Source organism: Schistocerca nitens, chromosome 9 (genome assembly GCF_023898315.1).
Source record: "Schistocerca nitens isolate TAMUIC-IGC-003100 chromosome 9, iqSchNite1.1, whole genome shotgun sequence".
In the NCBI taxonomy this organism is placed as follows: domain Eukaryota; kingdom Metazoa; phylum Arthropoda; class Insecta; order Orthoptera; family Acrididae; genus Schistocerca; species Schistocerca nitens.
In genome coordinates, this window is record NC_064622.1 from 52340120 (window position 1) to 52367066 (window position 26947).

The window sequence follows — 26947 nt, forward strand, 5'->3', positions numbered from 1 at the left end:
ACGATCAGAGTCCAGTGCAGTGGGACCAAAATGTACTGCTACGAAGGGCTTCACTGGGCTTGACCGGCCCAGTCCGCTGGCTCATCTCTTCGGCTGACACCGGCTGCACTGCAGGTCAGCGGCACCTCCATGCTCAACTCGCCGCAGTCCTTCGCAGTGAATGGGCTGGATGCCTTTATTCATCCCACGCTGCGTACCAAGCTCTACCACTCTAGACGTGCTCAGACTTTCCTAAATACCGCGAAAAGAAACTGATGGAGGTAAAATATTTTTCAAAGTTCAAAGAATTTCTTTTTACTCAATTCACGCGAAACAAATGTTAAAAAACATAATTGAAAAAATTTTTTGAAATGCTGTTTGCTGCTAAAATGTACCCAAGCAGTTGCTAATACATCTGATTAGACACATTTCTTCACATTTCATCTCCCCAAAAGCAACACTGTCTATTCTGTTCGATCGAAGCCGGCCGTTGTGGCCGAGCGGTTCTAGGCGCTTCAGTCTGGAATCGCGCGACTGCTACGGTAGCGGGTTCGAATCCTGCCTCGGGCATCGATGTGTGTGATGTCCTTAGGTTAGTTAGGTTTAAGTAGTTCTAAGTTCTAGGGGACTGACGACCTCAGCTGTTAAGTCCCATGGTCCTCTGACTCATTTGAACCATTTTGTTGGGTCGAACAAATAAACGGAAATACGAACAACACTTCCCAGTGCTGATGCGATTGTATAAAGTAGTTACTGAATATCTCATTTTTCTGAGAATCGGGTTAGTTTATTATGAAGAAAAGGAACACCTGCGGCTGTCCTTACGATTTACCATATGGCTACCAGTTTCGGCGCTTCAGTGCACCGTCTTCAGGCCTTAACTGACGCTGAGGAGTTAAAACGATCCGTATACGCGATTCATCAGAGGCCAACATCTATAACTGCTTTTCGCAGGCCACCTGTAACAGCGACGCTGTCTCTTCAACTGCCAGTTGGAAGATGGAGAGACAACATAGTTGGTAGCCACACAGTAAACAAGATCCTAAGGACGGCTGTAGGCGTGTCATTTTCTTGCAGTTGTAAATAGCCGTGGTCCTCAGAGCTCCAGTCAAAAGGATAGACCTACAAAAATTTCAACATTAAGTCCACTTTGATCTACATCTACATCGATACTCCGCAAGGCAGCATTCGTTGCGTGGTGAAGGTTACCATATCCAACCACTAGTGATTTTGGTTCTTGTTCCACTCGCAAATAGGTCGAGGAAAACGACAATCTAGTATATGCCTCCGTATGAGCCGCGACTTCTCGAATGTTATATTCGTCATCCTTAACGCCCAATGTACACTGAAGCGCCAAAGAAAGTGCTATAGGCATGCCTATTCAAACACAGAGCTACGTATACAGGCAGTATATGGCGCTGCGGTCGGCAACGCCTATAAAAGACAACAGGTGTCGCGCATAGTTGTTAGATTACTGCTGTTACAGTGGCAGGTTATCAAGATTTTTGTGAGTTTGAACGTAGTGTTACAGTCGGCAAACGAGCGACGGGACACAGCATCTCCGAGGTAGCGATGAGGTGGAGATTTTCCCGTACGACCATTTCACGAGTGAATCGTGAATATCCGGAATCCGGTAAAACATCAAATCTCCGACAACGCTGTGGCTGATAAAAGATCCTGCAAGAATGGGACCAACGACGACTTAAGAAAATCGTTCAACGTCACGGAAGTGCAGCCCTTCCGCAAACTGCTGCAGATTTCAATGCTGGACCATCAGCAATTGTCAGCGTGCAAACCATTCAATGAAACATCATCGAAATGGGCTTTCGGAGCCGAAGGCCCACTCGTCTACTCTTGCTGACTGCACGACACAAAGGTTTACGCCTCGCCTGGGTCCGTCAACACCGCCATTTGACAGTTGATGACTGCAAACATGTTGCCTGGTCGGACGAGTACGTTTAAAATTGTATCGAGCGGTTGGACATGTACGGGTATGGAGATAACCTGATTAATCCTTGGACCCTGCATCTCAGCAGGGACTGCTAAGGCTGGTGGAGACTCTGTAATGGTGTGGGGCGTGTGCAGTTGGAGTGGTACGGGGCCCCCGATACGTCTAGATACGAGTCTGACAGGTAATACGTACGTAAGCATCAAGTCTGATTACCTGTATTCATTCATGTCCACTGCACATTCAGACGGACTTGGGCAGTTCAATCGGCACAACGCGACACCCCACACCTCCAGAATTGCTACACAGTGGCTCCAGGAACACTCTTCTGAGTTTAAACACTTCCGCTGGCCATCAAACTCCGCAGACAGGAGCTTATTTGGGGTGCCTCGCAACGTGCTCTTCGGAAGAGATCTCCACACCCTCGTACTCTTACAGATTTATGGACATCCCTGCATGATTCATCGGATCAGTTCTCTCCGGCACCTATTTCAGACATTAGTCGAGTTCTTTCCAAATCGTGTTGCGCCACCTCTGCGTGCTTGCGGCGGCCCTACACGATATTAGGTTTGTGTACCAGTTTGTTTCGCTCTTCATTGTATGTTGGCGGCAGTAGAATCGTTTGGCAGGCTGCTTCAAATGCTGATTCTCTAAATTACCTCAGTAGTTGTAAGGTGTCAGGCAAATCGAACACCTTCCATGAAAACCCTGACATGGTAAGCAAATCCAGTAGAATCCCACATAGCTCCGAATAAATCGTGACATTAAATTAACCAAAGTAATACGAGTTACGAGTGAGCAAATGGAATACCACAGACTAACACAAGAATGCCTAAATGCATGTCATACCATCCCACCGTGAGACAGACGCGGTTCCGAGGAGAGAACAGAAGCCGAGAGCAGAACCGTGTTAAGCTGGAAGGCCCTACGATAAGGGACGGACACCCACGTCGCCAGCTAACCGCTAGGACCACCCTAGCCGCAAGTTTTAGCGTGAGACTTTTTCGCGTCTCTGGTACGTCAGGACCACCCCCCAGCCCATGTTAAGTGACAGAGCCCTCCAGAAAAACAGTATAGATCTTACGATAACACTAAAAGGACAACACCAGCTGCAAGTTTTAGTGTGAGACTTTTTCGTGTCTCTGTTACATTGCAAATTTTAAAAACATTGCCCCACCACGAAAAGTATAACGTTTCTCATTGGATAGACAGAATTTTTGTAGGCAGAGCTTAATGTTATAATTGAGACCCTGACTGGTCAGATGAAAACACAGCCAGATAGTTTTTTTAAACCAACTTCGGTAAATTGTAGTAAGGAGAAATTAGGAGAGAGTTGCAGAATGTTGTTGCGCAAAAGTGGTAGGGAGACACGATAAAGAACAAACAGGCACAACGCAGAACGTTAGAAAATGGCGACCCTGCTAGGATGGTAGAATACCATGATTGAAGGTCGACCATATGCTTAACTAGGTCAGAAAAATATTGTGTTGAAAAATTTTCGTAATAAAAAATTTTTTTTAAAGGCATACATAGTCGAAAACAGTACTGCAGCGATATATAGTAAGAAAGTATTCAATAAAAAGTGAGACATTCTAGCAAAGACAATAGCATAATTAAGTTATGAATTTTAAATATTGTTAGAATGCTTCGATGTCTTCCTTCACACCGGGCTGGTGCTGATCTCAAACACTCGAGCAGTACTCAAAATGGTTCACACCAGCGTCCTCAATGCTCTCTCCTTTTCAGGTGAACCATTCTTTCCTAAAATTCTTCGAGGAAACCGAAGTTGACCATTCGCCTTCCCTACCACAGTTCCCAAATGCTCGTTCAATTTTATATCGCTTTGCAACGTTACGATCAGATACTGAAACAACTTGGCTGCGTCAAGCATGCCGGCCGGGGTGGCCGAGCGGTTCTAGGTGCTACAGTCTAGAACCGCGCGACCGCTACGGTCGCAGATTCGAATCCTGCCTCGGGCATGGATGTGTGTGATGTCCTCAGGTTAGTTCTAAGTTCTAGGGTACTGATGACCTCAGATGTTACGTCCCATAGTGCTTAGAGCCATTTTTTTTGCGACAAGCATGACACTATTAATAAGGTAACTAAACATAACATGTTTGTACTTTCTACTTATTCGCATTAACATACATTTTTCCACATTTAGAGCCAGCTGCCAATCTCAAGATATTTTGACAAAGTCGCCTTTTATCTTCCAAGTCACTTGACTTCGACACCTTACCGTACACCACAGTGTCATCAACAAACAACAGCAGATTTCTGCCCACACAGTTCGCCAAATCATTTATGAATATACATAGCAGCAACTGTCCTATCACACTTCCCTGGGGCAGTCCTGACGATACCCTTGTTTCTGATGAACACTCGCCGTCGAGTTCCACCTACTGGGTTCTATTACTTAAGAAGGCTTCGAGGCGTCACATATCTGTGAACGTATCCTATATACTCGTACTTTCGCTAGTAGCCTCCAGTTTGGCATTGTTGTGAAATGCTTTCCAGAAATCTCGACGTATGGAACCTGCCTGACGCCCATCATCCACAGTTCGCAGCGTATCGTGTGAGGATAGGTCACACGAACGATGCTTTCTACAACCTGGCTGATCCGTGGACATAAGCTTCTCAATCTCAAAGTTTACAAGTTCACTATATTCGAAAGATAATATGTTCAACGACTCTGCAGCAAACCGAAGTTCGGGATATCTGATCTCAGATGGGTTTGAAACGTTAACGTTGAGTTCCTCTTGCAGCGCTTTTACACTGAACGACTCTGTGTCGGCGCAGCGTGTAAGTATCTTGTTTACATGTTTGTATGTTGGCAGCGCTTTAGACTGCATTAATATCACTGACAGCGCTGTGCGCCTTCTGTATCACACTTTGTGGCTGGAAGGACTCGCAGTTAGAAGTTAACAGTTAGCAGTGATGGAGGTTAGAAGCAGTGTTAGCGCGAGCGGACGGTCTGGACGTGTGTCCGTCTTAGAGATTTAATATTGGGTGGACATGGATTGCGAAATGTGGGTAATGGAATTATTGACGATTATATAATTTTTGGAACTGAATGCTGCGGATTATTATGTAATTTTGGGAACTAGGTGTCACATGACTGAAGTAAAATCTGCTAAATACATTGTTTGCTCTGCAACAGAATCTTTCCATTGCTAACCATATGTCTATTAGTAGTCAGAGCCTACAGTAGCTAGAATCTTTTTATTTAGCTGGCTGTGTAATTGCTGTATCTGCTATAGTTCGTGTCAAAAAGATTTTCTTTGAGGTAAGTGAGTCATGAAATGTGTGGGTTATTGTTAGGATTTCTTCTAATTCAGGGCCATTCTCGTGTGTTATTTAATAGTCAGATTGCGTTATCCTTGTATATTGTGGGCTATCAATGAATAAGTTGGACTTGTATTTCTCAGGAACAGTTCTGTAGGTCAGAAATGAAATGATAAAAAATGGCAAAGTGACAGTACGTTCAGTTGCACTCAGCAATTTTAGAAGGTTCAGTTGCAGTAAGCAATTTGAGTAATAACGTAGAAGTTTCACCTTCTCAGTTATTTCAGGTCAAGTAAAAAAAAAATATTAAGAAATTTCCAGCTCTCTACTTGTTGTTTGGTTTGTCATTGCTTGAATTAATTAGTTTCGTGTGGTTCAATGGCTGGATGGCAGTGTTTCCACTAGACGCCAGTTCGGTGACTTGCGCGCCAGCAACCTACCTAAGTTATCCATTCGGGGACTGGGACGTACAGGTTAACGGCCACTTCACAGTGTTGAGAGACATGAAGGGAAGTCGTATGTCGTGCACTGATAACTCATTAGGTGGAGCATTTGCCCACAAAGGTTAAAGGTCCCAGTTTCGAGTCCCAGTCAGGCATACTGTTTCAACCTGCCAGAAAGTCTAAAATCAACACACACTCTGCTACAGAGTGAAAAATCACTTGTAAACAGTACCCTAGGCTGTGGCTAACCCATGACTGCGGAGAATCCTTTCTTCTAGGAGTGCTAATCAAGCAAAGTGTGCAGGAGAACTTCGGGGAATTTATAGAAATTATAAAATGGGTGATCAGGAACTGTTGGAAGAAGGGCTGTGAGTGCGAGTCGAGAATTGTGCTTGAACAGCTCAATCGGTAGAGTACTTGGCCGCAAAAGTCCCTGACCCTAGGATGGAGTTCCCGTTTGGCACGAAGTTTTAATCTCTCACGAAATTTCAAATCAGCGCACATTAGGCTGCAGAGTCAAAACTCATTCTGAAAGATGACAGCTGGGTTAAAAGCAGGCTGATAATTCCCACGGTCTGGCCGATTTCTATCGTTTTCCAGTCCCCACTTTACCGCTAGGCCTCCAGGGCCGACAGTGCTTGAAATAAACTACAGGTAGAAATTGAAGCGTAATAAATGAAACTGATGAACTTCTGAATAGAAAGGGACCCAATGTTCATAATTTCCAACTTGTGCCTTCTGTGTAAAGCTGACCTCCTCTGACTTAATGTAAATCAGTGCCAGCAACAGTGAACATCGTATTACAGCTTAAGGCTTCTGAATCCTGAGCACAAATATAGTATCTGCACGGCTTCTGATTTTAAAAAACGAATTCAGTTATTACGTAGTGTAGTTTAATATCGACGCTAGGAAGCTTCTTGGACATCCGGGGGGCTCAGTGGGTTAACACTAACTAAGTAACACAACCTGTCAAACATAATTGAATTTTGGCTGACAGTGAATTGTGAGTACTCTTAGTGGTCCCATTCGATAAATGGTTCAAATGGCTCTGAGCACTATGGGACTTAACTGCTGTCGTCATCAGTCCCCTAGAACTTAGAACTACTTAAACCTAACTAACCTAAGGACATCACACACATCCATGGCCGAGGCAGGATCCGAACCTGCGACCGTAGCGGTCGCGTGGTTCTAGACTGTAGCGCCTAGAACCGCTCGGCCACTCCGGCCGGCATTAGATAAATGATTATTAGACATAGAGTGAAGTAAGAAATGAAGCCACATCAAAGGGACACATCAGTTACTGAGAATACAGTTGACATTTATGTACAAAGTGAAGAAAGTTACAAGGCCTTGAGGAAGTCCACTTGCAATAGTGGTCGAACGTCGGACAATTTTTATGTATTGACAATGCGGTTAACAGCCCAGGAGATTTTTATCGACAATGACAACGGCCGCGGAAGCCCGCGGTGGCGCTCACAGTGTTTGTTTCAGAATCTGTCAGAGGGGGGGGGGGGGGGGGGGGCGAGTGCACGAACAGGGCCGAGCTAACAGTAGACAGACTTTCGTGAAAACAGCAGGGAGTGGAAAGATTTATGTGATTACAACCTGTAAAATGTAATGTAATATGAGCTGACGCTTCTTCAAGAAGTCCAGCACTGATGCGGTTCAACAATTCCACGACAATTAATTAAAAATTGTGACTCAAAGTCAGTGTACTTTTTCTGATATGGGAATGGAATCGTTTGAAGCGGTCAGTCTTTCGACTCGCTTTTGGACGTCAACATAGCATTATGGCAACCGTATTTTATTACTTTACACTTTTGGATTAAGAAGAGGCTATAATAGCCACTAAAAGTTTTTCGAACTCTAATACCTTTTGAAATATGGCGTGTTGAATTTTAACATTCAAGTTGTCGTGAGAAAGATATTCTCTACATTCTTCTTTCGATTCAGAGAGTGAATGAAGTTGATTTTTGAGACTGAATGTCATAGCTTTTATACTATACATTTTTATCTGTATTGGCAGTTTTAATTATGCTCTTTGTCCAGCTTTTTGTCTGGAGTGGTTCGCTACACGGAACTAAAACGTGGGCGATAATCATCTCAGATACGTTATTCAGCCGGCCGCGGTGGTCTCGCGGTTCTAGGCGCGCAGTCCGGAACCGTGCGACTGCTACGGTCGCAGGTTCGAATCCTGCCTCGGGCATGGATGTGTGTGATGTCCTTAGGTTAGTTAGGTTTAAGTAGTTCTAAGTTCTAGGGGACTGATAACCACAGCAGTTGAGTCCCATAGTGCTCAGAGCCATTTGAGCCATACGTTATTCTGAAACGTGGTCTTAAAGAAGATAGATGAAGATTTCATAGAAAGATCTAATAACAAATAGAGCTGTATTCAACTGAGAAAGGAAATTCGTGTCGCAACATGGATAAAAAAAGGGTTTAGTTGACCTGGAAGCATCAAGAAATCATTAGTATTGTAACACTTGGAAGTTCGTGGGGTTAAAAGCTGCAGAGGAAAGCAAAGATTTGAGTGCAGCAGTCAAGTTCAAATAGAGGCAGGTTACAGTAGCTAAGCGGAAATGAAGCACCGTGCACAGGAAGTCTAGCGTGGAAAGCTGCTTCACCTAGTCTTAGAACTGAAAAATATAACAACAAATTATGGATAGTACAAATGAATCATTCAAGGCAGCTGTATGAGAACTGAGCCTTAACGCGGAATTCTTTGCCAAGCATTCTGTATGCGTTTGATTTTATTCTTTCAGTTAGGGGTATATATGTTCCAAATTAATAGTGCAGGTAATGGCAGTGGAAGTAGGGTTTTGGCGCACAGCAGCTCAACAAAAATCGCGATGCTGGGCAAATAAGAAATTGCTATTACAACTGTACGGAAGTTCTGAAACATAATTTGAAGACAGAGTAAGCACAGTAATATAAATGAAGAAGAAAAACAAAGAACCTGCAGCGAAGCGGTGTTGATGTGGGATATTTCACACTGTATATTTTCCAACGACATTGCCGCGTTTGTATCACTGTTCTGTTGGGCTTGGCTAACACTTGGATGGGACACCGGCCGGGTTTGCCGATTACTGTTCGCCAGCGGTGTTCATTCAGCCCTTGTGAGGGCAATTGAGGAACTACGTGATTGAGAAGTATCGGCAGTGGTCAAGAAAACTGACAACCATATGGTGTTTCAAAAATGACCGGTATATTTGAAACGGCAATAAAAACTAAACGAGCAGCGATAGAAATACACCGTTTGTTGCAATATGCTTGGGACAACAGTACATTTTCAGGCAGACAAACTTTCGAAATTACAGTAGTTACAATTTTCAACAACAGATGGCGCTGCGGTCTGGGAAACTCTATAGTACGATATTTTGCACATATCCACCATGCGTAGCAATAATATGGCGTAGTCTCTGAATGAAATTACCCGAAACCTTTGACAACGTGTCTGGCGGAATGGCTTCACATGCAGATGAGATGTACTGCTTCAGCTGTTCAATTGTTTCTGGATTCCGGCGGTACACCTGGTCTTTCAAGTGTCCCCACAGAAAGAAGTCACAGGGGTTCATGTCTGGCGAATAGGGAGGCCAATCCACGCCGCCTCCTGTATGTTTCGGATAGCCCAAAGCAATCACAAGAACATCGAAATATTCATTCAGGAAAATAAACACGTCGGCCGTGCGATGTGGCCGGTCACCATCTTGCATAAACCACGAGGTGTTCGCAGTGTCGTCTAAGGCAGTTTGTACCGCCACAAATTCACGAAGAATGTCCAGATAGCGTGATGCAGTAATCGTTTCGGATCTGAAAAAGGGCCAATGATTCCTTTGGAAGAAATGGCGGCCCAGACCAGTACTTTTTGAGGATGCAGGGACGATGGGACTGCAACATGGGGCTTTTCGGTTCGCCATATGCGCCAGTTCTGTTTACTGACGAAGCCGTCCAGGTAAAAATAAGCTTCGTCAGTAAACCAAATGCTGCCCACATGCATATCGCCGTCATCAATCCTGTGCACTATATCGTTAGCGAATGTCTCTCGTGCAGCAATGGTAGCGGCGCTGAGGGGTTGCCGCGTTTGAATTTTGTATGGATAGAGGTGCAAACTCTGTCGCATGAGACGATACGTGGACGTTGGCGTCATTTGGACCGCAGCTGCAACACGGCGAACGGAAACCCGAGGCCGCTGTTGGATCACCTGCTGCACTTGCTGCGCGTTGCCCTCTGTGGTTGCCGTACGCGGTCGCCCTACCTTTCCATCACGTTAATCCGTCACGTTCCCAGTCCGTTGAAATTTTTCAAACAGATCCTTTATTGTATCGCTTTTCGGTCCTTTGGTTACATTAAACCTCCGTTGAAAACTTCGTCTTGTTGCAACAACACTGTGTTCTAGGCGGTGGAATTCCAACACCAGAAAAATCCTCTGTTCTAACTAATAAACCATGTTGTCTACAGCACACTTGCACGTTGTGAACAGCACACGCTTACAGCAGAAAGACGACGTACAGAATGGCGCACCCACAGACTGCGTTGTCTTCTATATCTTTCACATCACTTGCAGCGCCATCTGTTGTTGAAAATTGTAACTACTGTAATTTCGAAAGTTTGTCCGCCTGAAAATGTACTGTTGTCCCAAGCATATTGCAACAAACGGTGTATTTCTATCGCTGCTCGTTTAGTTTTTATTGCCGTTTCAAATATACCGGTAATTTTTGAAACACCCTATATATATAGGGCGTAAGTTTTGAGTTGACAATCCAGAATAACTCGAAAAATAAGCTTCACACCAAAAAATGTGTAGTATCCAAATTTGATTATTGATTATTTTCGAGGGCGACATTTGCTGGTGCTAAAATTAGCCCTCCACCCCAGCCCCCTGGGGGTGGGGCGGAAGGCAACTTTAAAATTTCAAATGGGAACCCCCATTTTTTTATTGCAGAATCAGATCCTACATACAAAAGTACCTTTTGTCTTAAACATTTGTTTTCATTCTTGGTAGTTGGTGCTGTAATTCAAGAAAATCCGTGTTCTCATTCTTGGTTCGAAAATGGTTACCGATAAATAAAAAATACTTCTTTACTTCGTAAATTTTGATTCGCTAAAACTAACACTCTCCCTCTCTCCCCATGGGGTGGGGTTTGAGACAGAGGAATAGGAGTTTTAAAAATGTTGACCCAAAAATTAATTTTTCCCGCATATTCGGATAAGTTTTGTTTGTTTCGTGGTCATGAGGCGACACAACTTTTAACTGTCAAACAGATCATCTGACTAGCTAACTAAGTAACCAAACATCCTACTTACTAACGAGTGAACTCATTAACTCTAAGAGTAAACAAACATAAAAGGGTAACTGAGGAAAAGACTAACCCACTCGCTAGCTAAAGGTGAACGTATTCCCCTTTAAGATTTTCTTGAATTACTGCGCCAACTACCAAGAATCGAAACAAATGTTTAAGACAAAATGTACGTAGTATTTATGTAGAATCTGATTCTAAAATAAAAAATTTGGGTTCCCATTTGAAATTTTAAAGTTGCCCTTTCGCCCCACCCCCACGGGGCTGGGGTGGCGGGCTAATTTTAGCACCAGCAGATGTCGCCCTCGAAAATAACCAACTCTGGATTCTACAAATTTTTTTCGTGTGAAGCTTATTATTCGAGGTATCTTGGTTTGTCAACTTAAACTTTACACCCTGTATATAGTGAATTGGCTACAGTACTGAAGGTGGCGACATTTAGAAGCCGTGAGCTGCTAACACTACATTATCCTGGACTGAACTATACTGTTAATGATCTTACGTGCATTGTACGTGAGGAAAATATGGTAAGAAAGGATATCAGACAGTGTATTTTAAACGTTGAGGAATAATAAGAATCAAAATTAGGAGAGTGGCTTGTCGTGTCAGTCTTCTGTCTACTTTGTATTTTCTTCCTATCCGAGCTTGTCGTATCCTATCACTGATGATGTCTTTAATACATTCTAATTGCCATGTTCGCAAGCCTAAGGTTACCCTAATCTGACAGCTGCTGTGTGACTATCTTGTGCTTCCTTCAGGTAAGAGCAGAAAGTCAATACAGTGCGACTGAGCTGGCCTGTGGGCGTTTAAGAGAGAACGCTGGCAAATAATCTGTCCCTAATCAGTTGTTTGCCGATAGAAACGCGCCCTCGTTGCTGCGCTACATTACGTGAACTACCCCCACGGCACAGTGCAGTGCGCAGGCGCACGGCTACCACAGATAGCCCTCCTCCAGAGACCAGGCAGCATAGCAAAGTGCCCTCCGCCACACACCGGTGCCCGCTCGGCCGCCGCCCTAAACAGCGCATTAGCGTCCCCGCGGGCCAGCAGCGTCTGCTTCGAGTTTCGTCCAATCTCGCCGGCTGAAAATTTAATGAGCGCCGAGCAAATGACTCGGCCGCCCTGTTTCCTCCGATATTGCCCCAGCTGCAACAGCAACAACGACCGCCCCAGCAGCCACCCCACGCTGCCCTCACACCTGCCACACAACGGAAGCCGCACGCCCTCTTCCAAGGAAGGTTGGTTTCCCTGACCCGATCTCGAGTTATTCATTTTGTTATGCGGTTCGCTACCAAATCGGTCTTCCGCAATTTAAAACCGTCTGATACTCAAACTGTTGTCCATGAGACCCAGAAAGTATTAGATACAGACTCCCAGGTAGATGCCATTTTCCTTGACTTCGATAAAGTTCCGCGCTGGCGCCTGATAAACTAAGTGAGAGCCTACGCAATAACAGACCATCTGTGTGGCTGGATCGAAGAGTTTTTAGCAAACAGAACACAGCATGTTGTTCTCAATGGAGAGACGTCTACAGATGTTAAAGCAACATCCTGCGTGCCACAGGGGAGTGTTATGGGACCATTGCTTTTCGCAATATATATAAATGGCCTAGTAGATAGTGGCGGAAGTTCCATGCGGCTTTTCGCGGATGATGCTGTAGGATACTGAGAAGTTGCAGCATTAGAAAATTCGAGCGAAATGCGGGAAGATCTGTAGCAGATAGGCACTTGGTGCAGGGAGTAGCAACTGGCCCTTAACATAGACAAATGTAATGTATTGCGAACACATAGAAAGAAGGATCCTTTACTGAATGATTATATGATAGCAGAACAAACACTGGTAGCAGTTACTTCCGTAAAACATCTGGGAGTATGCGTACGGAACGATTTGAAGTGAAATGATCATATAAAATTAATTGTTGGTAAGGCGGGTGCCAGGTTGAGATTCATTGGGAGAGTCCGTAGAAAATGTAGGCCATCAACAAAGGAGGTGGCTTACAAAACACTCGTTCGACCTATACTTGAGTATTGCTCATCAGTGTGGGATCGGTACCAGCCCGGGTACACAGAGGAGATAGAGGAGAGCGGCGCGTTTCGTCACAGGGTTATTTGGTAAGCATGATAGCGTTACGGAGATTTTTAGCAAACTCAAGTGGCAGACTCTGCAAGAGAGGCGCTCTGCATCGCGGTGTAGCTTGCTCGCCAGGTTTCGAGAGGGTGCGTTTCTGGATGAGGTATCGAATATATTGCTTCCCCCTACTTATGCCTTCCGAGGAGATCACGAATGTAAAATTAGGGAGAACTGAACGCGCACGGAGGCTTTCCGGCAGTCGTTCTTCCCGCGAACCATACGCAAATGGGACAGGAAAGGGAGGTAATGACAGTGGCACGTAGAGTGCCCTCCGCCATACACCGTTGGTTGGCTTGCGGAGTATAAATGTAGATGTGGATGTAGAATATTTCACTCCGCAGCGGAATCTGCGTTGCTTTGGAAATCTTTCTCAGATTAAAACTGTGTGCCAGACTCTGACTAGATCCAGTAACTTTTCTTTTGTTTTCCAAGGTTCAAAATGGCTCTGAGCACTATGGGACTTAACAGCTATGGTCATCAGTCCCCTAGAACCTAGAACTACTTAAACCTAACTAACCTAAGGACATCACACAACACCCAGCCATCACGAGGCAGAGAAAATCCCTGACCCCGCCGGGAATCGAACCCGGGAACCCGGGCGTGGGAAGCGAGAACGCTACCGCACGACCACGAGATGCGGGCTGTTTTCCAAGGGAAATGCTTTTAAATACTGCGCTATTTTAGGCACGGTAAGATCAGTGCACGCGAAAAGCAAGTTTCCATGTTCTTGTTCCGGTGTGGCACACAGATTTAATGTGCCAGGAAGGACCTAATGGGAGGAGTCTTTTTTTTATTTTTTCACAGAACCGTAAGTGGGACTGGAGGGCCCTGCTCACCGCATAGAGTGTTAGTTCAGTGTATGATTGGGTAGGGAAGCACTCGTTAGTTTATATTCGTAGCTGTTCTGGCTAACGTTAGTAAACAACCTTTCTTGCGACCTACTCAACAGTGGATAGGAACACACTAATTTGTATAGCTAGAAAATATTTAAAATTGATTACTTACGATCTACTGTTCAATTGATGATATGTCTTTGGTTTGAAGAAATTCATAACTAAAAAATATTATTTTTGTTGTGTGGCAGTATATCACTCCCAACATCAATGTACCCGAAATATTATCTTACAAGTACACTGAGGTAACACGGTCGCAGGTTCGAATCCTGCCTCGGGCATGGATGTGTGACGTCCTTAGGTTAGTTAGGTTTAAGTACAGGGCTATTACAAATGATTGAAGCGATTTCATAAATTCACTGTAGCTCCATTCATTGACATATGGTCACGACACACTACAGATACGTAGAAAAACTCATAAAGTTTTGTTCGGCTGAAGCCGCACTTCAGGTTTCTGCCGCCAGAGCGCCCGAGAGCTCAGTGAGACAAAATGGCGACAGGAGCCGAGAAAGCGTATGTCGTGCTTGAAATGCACTCACATCAGTCAGTCATAACAGTTCAACGACACTTCAGGATGAAGTTCAACAAAGATCCAGAAACTGCTAACTCCATTCAGCGATGGTATGCGCAGTTTAAAGCTTCTGGATGCCTCTGTAAGGGAAATCAACGGGTCGGCCTGCAGTGAGCGAAGAAACGGTTGAACGCGTGCGGGCAAGTTTCACGCGTAGCCCGCGGAAGTCGACGAATAAAGCAAGCAGGGAGCTAAACGTACCACAGCCGACGGTTTGGAAAATGTTACGGAAAAGGCTAAAGCAGAAGCCTTACCGTTTACAATTGCTACAAGCCCTGACACCCGATGACAAAGTCAAACGCTTTGAATTTTCGGCGCGGTTGCAACAGCTCATGGAAGAGGATGCGTTCAGTGCGAAACTTGTTTTCAGTGATGAAGCAACATTTTTTATTAATGGTGAAGTGAGCAGACACAATGTGCGAATCTGAGCGGTAGAGAATCCTCACGCATTCGTGCAGCAAATTCGCAATTCACCAAAAGTTAACGTGTTTTGCGCAATTTCACGGTTTAAAGTTTACGGCCCCTTTTTCTTCTGCGAAAAAACGTTACAGAACACGTGTATCTGGACATGCTGGAAAATTGGCTCATGCTACAACTGGAGACCGACAGTGCCGACTTCATCTTTCAACAGGATGGTGCTCCACCGCACTTCCATCATGATGTTCGGCATTTCTTAAACAGGAGATTGGAAAACCGATGGATCGGTAGTGGTGGAGATCATGATCAGCAATTCATGTCATGGCCTCCACGCTCTCCTGACTTAACCCCATGCGATTTCGTTCTGTGGGGTTATGTGAAAGATTCAGTGTTTAAACCTCCTCTACCAAGAAACGTGCCAGAACTGCGAGCTCGCATCAACGATGCTTTCGAACTCATTGATGGGGACATGCTGCGCCGAGTGTGGGAGGAACTAGATTATCGGCTTGATGTCTGCCGAATCACTAAAGGGGCACATATCGAACATTTGTGAATGCCTAAAAAACTTTTTGAGTTTTTGTATGTGTGTGCAAAGCATTGTGAAAATATCTCAAATAATAAAGTTATTGTAGAGCTGTGAAATCGCTTCAATCATTTGTAATTACCCTGTAGTTCTAAGTTCTCTGGGACTGATGACCTCAGAAGTTAAGTCCCATAGTGCTCAGAGCCATTTTTTGAACTGAGGTAACAAAAGTATTGGCATACCTCCAAATATCATGTCAGACCTTCTTTTGGCCGGTGTAGTACGGAAGTTCCACGTGGATTGAATAAGCCGTCGGAAGTCCCCCGCAGTAATATTAAGCTATGATGCCTCGATAGCCGTCTGTTATTGCGGAAGAGTTGCCGATGCAGTGTTTCGTGCACATACTCACCTCTCGGTTATGTCCTATAACTTTTCGAAGGGATTCATGTTGGGCTATTTGTGCGGCCAAATCACTGACCCGAATTCTCCAGAAGGTTCTGTCAAGGTGCGCTGTCTTCCATAAAAATTTCGTCATTGTTTGACAACATGAAGTCCGTGAATGGCTACAGATGGTCTCCAAGTAGCCGAACATAACCATTTCCGGTCAATGAGCCCTTCAGCTGGACCAGAGGGCAGTGTCCATTCCGGATAAAAACAGCCCACGCCATTATGGAACCACCACTAGTTTGAATAGTGCCTTGTTGACAACTTTTGTCCGCAGCATCGTGGGGGCCGCGCGACATTCGAAGCATACCGTCAACCCTTACCAAATGAAATCTGGGCTCATTTGACCGGGATACGGCTTTTCAGACATCCAGGGTCCAGCTGATATGGTTGTGAGTCCAGGAGAGGCACTGCAGGTGATGTCGTGCCGTTTGCAAAGGCATTTCCGTCAGTCGTCTGCTCCCATAGCCCATTACTGCCAGATTTCGCCCCACTCTCCTAACGGATACATTCTTCCTACGTCCCACATTGATTTCTGCGGTTATTTCATACAGAGTAGCTTCTCTGTCAGCACTGATAACTCTATGCGTGCGTCGCTGCTCTCGGTCATTAAGTGAATGCCGTCGACTACAGCATTGTGCTTAGTGAGAGATAATACCTAAAATTTGCTGTTCTCGGCACACTCTTTACATTGTAGAGCTCAGAGTACTGAATTCCCTAATAGTATGCGTCTAACTCCAACTACCATTCCGCGCTGAAAGGCTGTTAATTCCAGTCATGAGACTAGAATAAGCGACACAACACCATCTGTATATGTGCATATTGATACCTAATAACTTTTGTCATCTCACTGTATACAATTCGATAAACCTTTATTAATTCCATTGCTGAGACTGGAGCTAAAATTTCTGAATCTTATTCTAGTGATAGTTAACCTGAAAATTTCCTTGTACTTTTTGGCGACCTGTTAGTTGTCTAACGCTGGAGTAGACACTTTTGATTTAGTGCAACAGCTCAACATCTGGTTTTGGACCAGGATCTGAGTGCATTAGTTTATACAGAAACTAACGGCAAACCATCTTAGTACTCCAAAATAGATTCGCTTATGATTTAGCGCAACAACTGGTTTTGGACAAGGATCTGAGTACATTAGTTTATACAGAGACTACCGACAAACCGTCTGAGTACTCCAAAATAGAATTCTAATGAGGGCAGCACGCCATAAAAAGCTTGCAAGGTGCCTGATCAAACTTCCAAGGAAAGAGTCACCCTGCTTTAGACTCTTCAAGAGATAGTAAATTTAAGCGTGAAAATCCCGAATGTAATTCTTTTGTACGCGGATATTATGGTGTTTACGAAAGCTTTCATGACCGGACGATAATGCTGCTGGTAAACTTTCCGAATATAATGTCGTGGTCCACGAAACTCTTCTGTTCCTAACGTTTCGTCCAGAACTGTACTGGACGTCTTCAGAGGCGCTGCTCCTCCAGTGCATCTTGAAATATGTATCTGTTCTAATGATTGAGGCTGTTACTTCTCATTCAAACAACATACATCTAGTTTTTTCGACGATTCTCTTCCGTCTCCACAGTTCGTTAGATATCGTCAAGGGGGTCCTGAAACAGCAAAAGGTAATTCCATTGAATACGAGGCGCCCTAAACTTAGATTGAGAACTTGCTATGGGTCCAATATCGTTTAGAGCTTATACAGCTATATTTGCAACGAACAGCGTCCCTTATCCCAGATTTTCCCACATTCGAATCAGCTGGAAGAAAACAAAGAGTGAACCTGACTGTCCTAGGTTTCATAAAGTAGTGGGGATGCACGAGTATGCAGGAAGCAGTGGTGGTAGACCATTTATTTCCAACTGAGTCGTACTAAGATTTATGGGGAGAGATTCATGGTTGTCTTGCTACAAGGCCTGTGCAAAATCCAGAAGCCGCATTTGATGTATTCACCGTTTCAAATAAAGTTAAACAAATAAAATTCACATGGTATCTTGCACGTAATATAACTTTGAAGAATTTCAGACGGTATTTAATACAGCTAAATGTGTTTCATTCATCTGTAGGGACATCAGCATTCAAGAGTTAGTCTGACGTAACTTTCATCGGGGAAAAGTAAGCGCCGGCAATTGAGGCCGAGCGGTTCTAGGCGCTACAATCTGGAACCGGGCGACCGCAACGGTCGAAGGTTCGAATCCTACCCCGGGCATCGATGTGTGTAATGTCCTTAGGTTAGTTAGGTTTAAGTAGCTCTACGTTCTAGGGGACTGATGACCTCAGAAGATAAGTCCCATAATGCTGAGAACCATTTGAAAAGTAAGCTAGAACCGAGCTACACATATGACACAATGTTTCGCGATGAGGAGTATAGGAAGAAATTTTCCAGATAAACACCTGATATACTTGCAAGAGGCGAGCAATTATCATCGTTTTTCAGTTTGCTGAGGTGAGTTGTTCAAAAAATGGTTCAAAGGGCTCTGAGCACTATGGGACTTAACTGCTATGGTCATCACTCCCCTAGAACTTAGAACTACCTAAACCTATCTAACATAAGGACAACACACACACACCCAGTCATCACGAGGCAGAGAAAATCCCTGACCCCGCCGGGAATCGAATCCGCGACCCCGTGCTCGGGAAGCGAGAACGCTACCGAGAGACCACGAGCTGCGGACAAGGGGTGAGTTGTTCTATAATATTAAAACATGACTTTCGTGTTTCCATTTTGTAAAAAGCGCAGTTTCGCGAACTCACTATTTCCCTGTAAACAACACTCTTCGATGTGAAGTCTGTAAAGAGCATGATCGTTTCATCTTAAAACTGAGAAATATAATAAGCGGACATTTTGTTTTCTTTGGAAGAGCTCAGCCAATATGCCTTCATTACTTTTGTGCTGATATAGTTTTAAGTAAACTAGGTTCCCGTAGCTCATCGCAACAGTTCCTCTCTTCCTCCCAACAGAGCTTCCGTATCGCTTTTAAAGCAGATCTCTTGTTGTGAAAAAAAGCTATCGTCTGTAATTCTATAGCTGAGTCGGCACTCCGCAATCCACCTTACTGAGCGTGGCGGACGGTACCCCGTAACACTACTGGATCTACATCTACATCCACACTCCGCAACCCACCTTACGGTGTGTGGCGGAGGGTACTTTGAGTACCTCTATTGGCTCTCCTTTCTATTCCAGTCTCGTACTGTTCGTGGAAAGAAAGATTGTCGGTATGCGTCTGCGTGGGCTCTAATCTCTCTGATTTTATCCTCATAGTCTTTTCGCGAGATATGCGTAGGAGGGAGCAATATACTGCTTGAGTCCTCGGTGAGAGTATGTTCTCGAAACATACCGAGCTACTGAGCGTCTCTCTTGCAGAGTCTTCCAATGGAGTGTATCTATCGTCTCTGTAACGCATTCGCGATTACTAAATGATCCTGTAACGAAGCGCGCTGCTCTCCGTTGAATCTTCTCTATCTCTTCTATAAATCCTACCTGGTACGGATCCCACACCGGTGAGCAGTATTCAAGTAGTGGGCGAACAAGTGTACTGCAACATCCTTCCTTTGTTTCCGGATTGGTTTTTCTTAGGATTCTTCCAATGAATCTCAGTCTGGCATCTGCTTTAGCCGGCCGAAGTGGCCGTGCGGTTAAAGGCGCTGCAGTCTGGAACCGCAAGACCGCTACGGTCGCAGGTTCGAATCCTGCCTCGGGCATGGATGTTTGTGATGTCCTTAGGTTAGTTAGGTTTAACTAGTTCTAGGTTCTCGGGGACTAATGACCTCAGCAGTTGAGTCCCATAGTGCTCAGAGCCATTTGAACCATTTGAGCCATCTGCTTTACCGACGATTAATTTGATATGGTCATTCCATTTTAAATCACTCCTAATGCCTCATTCCAGATAATTTATGGAATTATCTGCTTCCAGTTGCTGACCTGCTATATTGTAGCTAAATGACAAAGGATCTTTCTTTCTATCTATTCGCAGCACATTACACTTGTCTATATTGAAATTCAATTGCCATTCCCTGCACAGTGCGTCAATTCGGTGCAGATCCTCCTGCATTTCAGTACCATTTTCCATTGTTACAACCTCTCGATATACGGTACTACAGCATCATCCGCTAAAAGCCTCAGTGAACTTCCGATGTTATCGCTTCCTGTTCTGCTAGCAAATAAAAGGAGGGTTAAATGTCAGTCAAGATGTTCAGATGTGTGTGAAATATTGTGGGACTTAACTGCTAAGGTCATCAGTCCCTAAGCTTACACACTACTTAACCTAAGTTATCCTAAGTACAAACACACACACACCCACGCCGAGGGAGGACTCGAACCTCCGCCGGGACCAGCCGCAGTCCATGATAAATGACAATCTATATGCCTCCGTATGAGTCTCTAATTTCTCGTATCTTATCTTGGTAGTCATTACGCGCGTTGTATGTTTGGGGCAGTACAGTCGTTCTACCATTAGTTTCAAATGCACATTCTCTAAATTTCCTCAACAGCGTTCCCCGGAAAGAATGTCGCCTTCCCTCTAGGAATTCTCATGTGGGTTCCTGGAACATCTCAGTGTTGTTCCAATCTACCAGTGTAAATCTAGCAGCCTGCACCTGAACTGCTTCGATTTCTTCCTTTAATTCAACGTCTTACAGATCCCAAATGCCGGATGAGCTTTGCAACTTTACGCCCAGATATTTAAGCGACGTGGCAGCGTCAGGTAGGACATTACTAATGCAGTAGTCAAACATTACAGGTTTGTTTTCCCTACTCATCCGTATTAACTTACATAAATCTACAATTGGGACTAGCTCCCATTCATCACCCCGACTAGAAATCTTGTCTAAGTCATCTTGCATCCTCCTACAAGAAATTTAAAAGGCTCTAAGCACTATGGGACTTAACATCTGAGGTCATCAGTCCCATAGACTTACAACTACTTAAACCTAACTAACCTAAGGACATCACACACATCCATGCCCGAGGCAGGATTCGAACCTGCGACTGTAGCAGCAGCGCGGTTCTGGACTGAAGCGCCTAGGCCTGCTCGGCCACACCGGCCGGCCATCCTCCTACAGTCATTGAACTTCGATACCTTACGTACACCACAGCTTCATCGGCGAACAACCGCAGATAGCTGCCCACCCTGTCCTCAGTCATGTGTACAAGGAATAATAGTGCTCCTATCACACTACCATGGATCACTCCTGACAATACGCTTCTCTTTGATGAACACTCGACGTCGACGTCAACATACATTGCCAATACTCGTATAAGACCTCAACAAGTTTTATTTAGTAACAAAATTTTGCCACTGGGTTATTTTCTACACGCATCTGCCTAAAGTCGCTAAAAATCACCATCGCAGCTTACAGCAGTCTCCATATTTGATGAAAGTGTGAAAGTGACTGTAAAAGATCAGTGTATGCCTAACAGTATCTGCCAGTACTTGCTATATTAAAATATTAATTTTGTTCTCTATAAATTTCTCCTGCACAGAATGTAATAAAGCGATATCGACAAATTTCCAAGGATGGTGTAATGTACCTTAAGGAGCGGATTGAGGATAGCAACTCATGTCTGCAAACGTCATATAGTAGCGTTACACGGAACAGACCCTATATGAGTGAATGCTTGCCTCTAGACCATACCATCAGCAAATGTAAGTCTGAACGGTTTGCAATAGTGCGATTGGCGGTGACTACAGTGTTGTGAGTCGCAGGTTGTGTGTATGTTCTGTCACCTGCATGAAACAAAACACCATGTTAACAACACAAGTATCAGCATCCTACACATCCAACTAAAAGGCAGAAAACTAGACATCCTTGAAACACTTCTATAATATACAAACACCAAACAAAACAACCTGAATCCACCTTAAATGAGAAAAACGACAATATTTACAATAGTATCATCTCTGTTTTCAGCAACTGCCTATGTCATTAAAATTGCAAAGCACACACACACACACACACACACACACACACACACACACACTAATAATATTTACCATAAATATTTAGTTATGTTGCCATGACAGCCGTCAAGTGCACAAGAGATTTACCTCATTTACAGTTATATCATCATGACCAATAGTTTGTACCCCTTGTCAGCTTGAAACTATATGTACATCAACTACTGGCACAAATTGCACATACATCTGAATATTTTGAAGCATTAATCAATGCATTATCCCTAATTTTACGCAGTTAATACATGTAACAGGTAATCTTAAGACTCCGTGCCTAGTAAGGTTTGCTCTCATACAATCAGTCTATCCACCCTCTCCCTCCCTCTCACTTTCACTTTCTCTTCCTCCCCCTCGGCCTCCAGCCTTTCATATCTGTCTATGAATCCCAACCAAAATTGTTATTTGTGTTTAATTTTACCGCTGTAGCCAATGTGATTATTCTACTTAAAGTTTGTAACATTCCACCTGATTGGCCGGCCAGTGTGGCCGAGTGGTTCTAGGCGCCTCAGTCTGGAGCCGCGCGACAACTACGGTCGCAGATTCGAATCCTGCCTCGGGCATGGATGTGTGTGATGCCCTTAGGTTAGTTAGGTTTAAGTAGTTCTACGTTCTAGGGGACTGATGACCTTAGATGTTAAGTCCCATAGTGCTCAGAGCCATTTCAACCACCTGATTATATAAACGAGTATGACGTTTAAGCTATTTTAACTTGTCAAAATCGGATTTACAAACCACCTGAAGTATTTATTCCAACACATGTATTCGATACCACAAAATAAACACTTCCTAATCCTTTAAAAATTTTATCCTGTTATAATGTTGTACCGACGTATATTCTTTGTACTTTGTGAGAATGTCTTCTCTTCTGCGATACGATCCATGCACCCAGTGGTTTCCTGACGCCATATTTGTTTACAAAATAGGACAGCGGACATGTGATGTGTTACGACAGTGAAACGAACCCGTGCCCACAGGAGGTACTTTATCTTACTTATTTTATGTTTATCGTTAGATACAAGTTTAAATTTTAGTCAAAAGAGACCCAAACCATGTTATGAAATATTGTTTTGTTTCTCCGCTAGATAGTGCCACAAGTTCCTCCAAAAAATCGTAGCACACACACACAAATATCATACTAACAAACGTAAATCCACTTGGTGATGGAGGTTTAAACCTCTGAAACGCGTCGTGGAGATAAATAAACAGTGACTGGTAACAGTAAACTTGTTGTTTCATTACATGAGTAGATAACGATTTTTATTAAATCCTGATGAGTGTGCACTCCTTATTTTACCAACTGGAATGGTCCATCATCAATTCCTTTCGTCACCGTTGTGCACATAATCAATTAGGTGGTAGGTAAGGAGGGGGGCGAGTGCATGTGTAGTTCTCATGCAAAATTCGCCGGAATTAAAGAGGTAAAAACTCCTCTGTACACCGGCACCTCGCATCCGCACGCTTTTGAATTGCTTCGATGGCTTTCCTCAGTCCGACAGGGTTGGTTCACGCAAGTGTTATAGAACGAGGTCTGTCCCATACAGGGTGTCGCAGGAGGTGTGGTCAGTGTTCAGGGATGTGGCAGAAAAGCTTAGTTGAAGCAAAAACCAACGTATGGAGATATGCCTCCTACCAAATTATTTCCGAGGTGGAACCCACTAAATGGTTCAAATGGCTCTGAGCACTATGGGACTTAACATCTATGGTCATCAGTCCCCTAGAACTTAGAACTACTTAAACCTAACTAACCTAAGGACATCACACAACACCCAGTCATCACGAGGCAGAGAAAAAATCCCTGACCCCGCCGGGAATCAAACCCGGGAACCCGGGCGCGGGAAGCGAGAACGCTAGCGCACGACCACGAGCTGCGGACTTTACCCACTACCTACTCCATTTTATAAGAGCGGATGACGGGACAACTACCTACATTATTTGGGAAATTCGTTTATTGATCACCTTGAGAGACTTTTACTTTGGCCATGTGCACTGCTATGTACTTCCAGCGTGATGGAAGCCCTCCACATTTTACCACACGTGTGAGGGAACATGCGAACCACACTTTCCCTAATCGCTAGATCCGTCGTGGTAGTCAGACCTTACACCAAATACTAAAAGAGTAGTTTTTAATGTTTACGTGAAAAGCAAGATTTACAGAGAAACTGAGTACAGAGAGGGATTTATCGTGGCTTCATCTACATAAGTAGTAATTTTTTATGACTTGAAATTCCTCTTCACAAATGCGAGTTTCCTCTGTGTCAGAATTTCGCGTATCGTACAGCCCTGGTGAGAACCGCTCCTTAATCTCAGAATAAAAACTAATCGTTATTTAACCGAAACTCAACTTTATTTTCTATTCTTCTGCATGTGAGTGTATTTTCCTTGCAGTGTTACTAAACATGAAATCTTAAGTCCACATAATTTCATTTTTGATAAAGTACACAGAGCAGTAATGAGCAGTAGATCCTGCATATGGAATAAGACAATAATGAAAAAGAATACAGAAATTATATATTGAGCGCTCTTATTGAACTCAAATCTAACTTTTTTACACTTCAGGCTCGAAATTCTTGCTTCCAAAGCAGCTACAAAGTTGACCATACCTACAAAATAACAGGGGCAGCAGCTTAGCCGTACAAAACCGCACTGCTATACCCACCCACATAACTTCACTTACTTGTCAAATTCTGACTACACGTAGTGACTAGTTGGCGTTTTATGGCCCTAGTCACACAAAAGTGCCTTTTCAATCTACAAGTGCTCAGTAAGTTCTCATTGTTCAGACACCCCCTACCCTGTTCCAACATTATCAGGTTGTTTTGCTTTGTCTCTCTGTACATTAGTTTCCGGAATGGGTTTCTCCACTTAATTTGTTTCTTCAGACACCTTCTCCAATCGCTCAACCTCGGTCCGTATAGTTTCCTTATTCCTTATCTATCATCAACTACACCTATTATAGGTATGCATGTGCTTTACATTTTCATTGTGACTATACGATTAAAAAAAAATCTGCACCAACGTGTAACTCTACAACACAGTTTATCACTCTGTGATACAGTAATTCTTCTATATTTTTCAGTGTTGGTCTATTAAAATGTAAATACTTTGGTTTCGGCACTTCTTTCTAACGGTTAACGATTGTATCACTGTAGTATTAAATTCATGTAAACTATTTCAAACGAGTTTTTTTATAAATGTAATGTAGGGACACATTGGTAATGTCAGTGACATTCCAATGTGTGGAACGAAAGGTATGTCTCAATGGCAGATAGAATCAATGGGGTAGAGAAGAGCAGTGAGAACTGGAAATTAGCTGAGACTGGGGCTGAACGCGGTGTAGCTGTAAGCAAATGTGTGCGTAAGTGCGTCTGCAGTGCCAATACATGTTTCAAGGCTCGGTGGGTGTGATGGGCAAGCATTTCTGTGTGTCATAGTATAATGTTAAATAACGAGGAAGTGTTAAGAGATTAGTTAAAGGAAAGTATTGTGTGGCTGAGAATGATTGAAAGTTATCCACAAATGGAGATAGTCAGTCTGACTGTTTCCGCCGAACTAATACGTCACGCCAGCGGCTTCACTTAAGGTGGGACTGTAGTAACATTTCAGACAAACAGTAAGGTAAAACACTAACCAGTGTCGTAGAATTTTATTTTGACAGCATATCGAGTGTGAAAACATAATCCGAATCCTATGGTAATTACTACAAAAAACAATGCTCATATGCCATCATCCTATCAACCGAGCATCAATTTGTGGAAAGACCAAGACTTTCATATAAAACATGACAAATATTTTCACTCTGCAGCGGAGTGTGCGCTGATATGAAACTTCCTGGCAGATTAAAACTGTGTACCCGACCGAGACTCGAACTCGGGACCTTTGCCTATCGCGGGCAAGTTCTCTACCAACTGAGCTACCGAAGCACGACTCACACCCGGTACTCACAGCTTTACTTCTGTCTGTACCTCGTCTCCTACCTTCCAAACTTTACAGAAGCTCTCCTGCGAACCTGCGGAACTAGCACTCGTCAAAGAAAGGATATTGCGGAGACATGGCTTAGCCACAGCCTGGGGGATGTTTCCAGAATGAGATTTTCACTCTGCAGCGGAGTGTGCGCTGATATGAAACTTCCTGGCAGATTAAAACTGTGTGCCCGACCGAGACTCGAAACTCGGGACCTTTGCCTTTCGCGGGCAAGTGCTCTACCAACTGAGCTACCGAAGCACGACTCACGCTCGGTACTCACAGCTTTACCTGGTTCGCAGGAGAGCTTCTGTAAAGTTTGGGAGGTAGGAGACGAGGTACTGGCAGAAGTAAAGCTGTGAGTACCGGGCCTGAGTCGTGCTTCGGTAGCTCAGTGGAACGCGCGCACTGTGGTATCAGGTGGTCAATGGGAAATACATGACTCGTTCCAGGTTGCATACAATTCATATGGCGGACGAGCCACTGTGTCCGCAGTGCAATGTTATAGACACTGAGGAGCATCGCCTGATATGCGGTCCTTCGGCGGACGTATGGTGTTTGGTCAAAAAATAATGATCGCCTTCCTCCTTCGGGTGGGGCCGCAAACAATAGAACCACGCACACTACTTCTCCCAGATAGGACGTATTATCCCCGAACGAAGACAAACGCAGTGACTTGGATTCGAGGTTTGACTGTGCGTTATCTTTTCCGAGATGGCAGTAAGAATGTGCTTGACTTTTGGGCCTTACTACAGGAACATCACTCACAGCTTATGAGACATCCGAGATACCGATCATATTACGCAAATTTTTTAGGGAGTGCCTTGCTTGATCCCCCACCCAGTTGGGGTGTCCCGGGTAGGAGAATATAATTATTGTCTATAAGTATCAGAACAAGAAAGGACCAGGACAGTGGAGAGGATCCACAAACACACGTGAAGACGTACCCGACACCAACGCGAGGTATGACGGGATTAGCGAGGTACGCGCATGAAAGAGGAACGTAGAACGTTATTGTTTTGTACTGACAGAAGCAGGATATTTTATTTTATTTTTTTCACTATTATGTAAAAAAAAGTCCACTTATTTACGTTTCC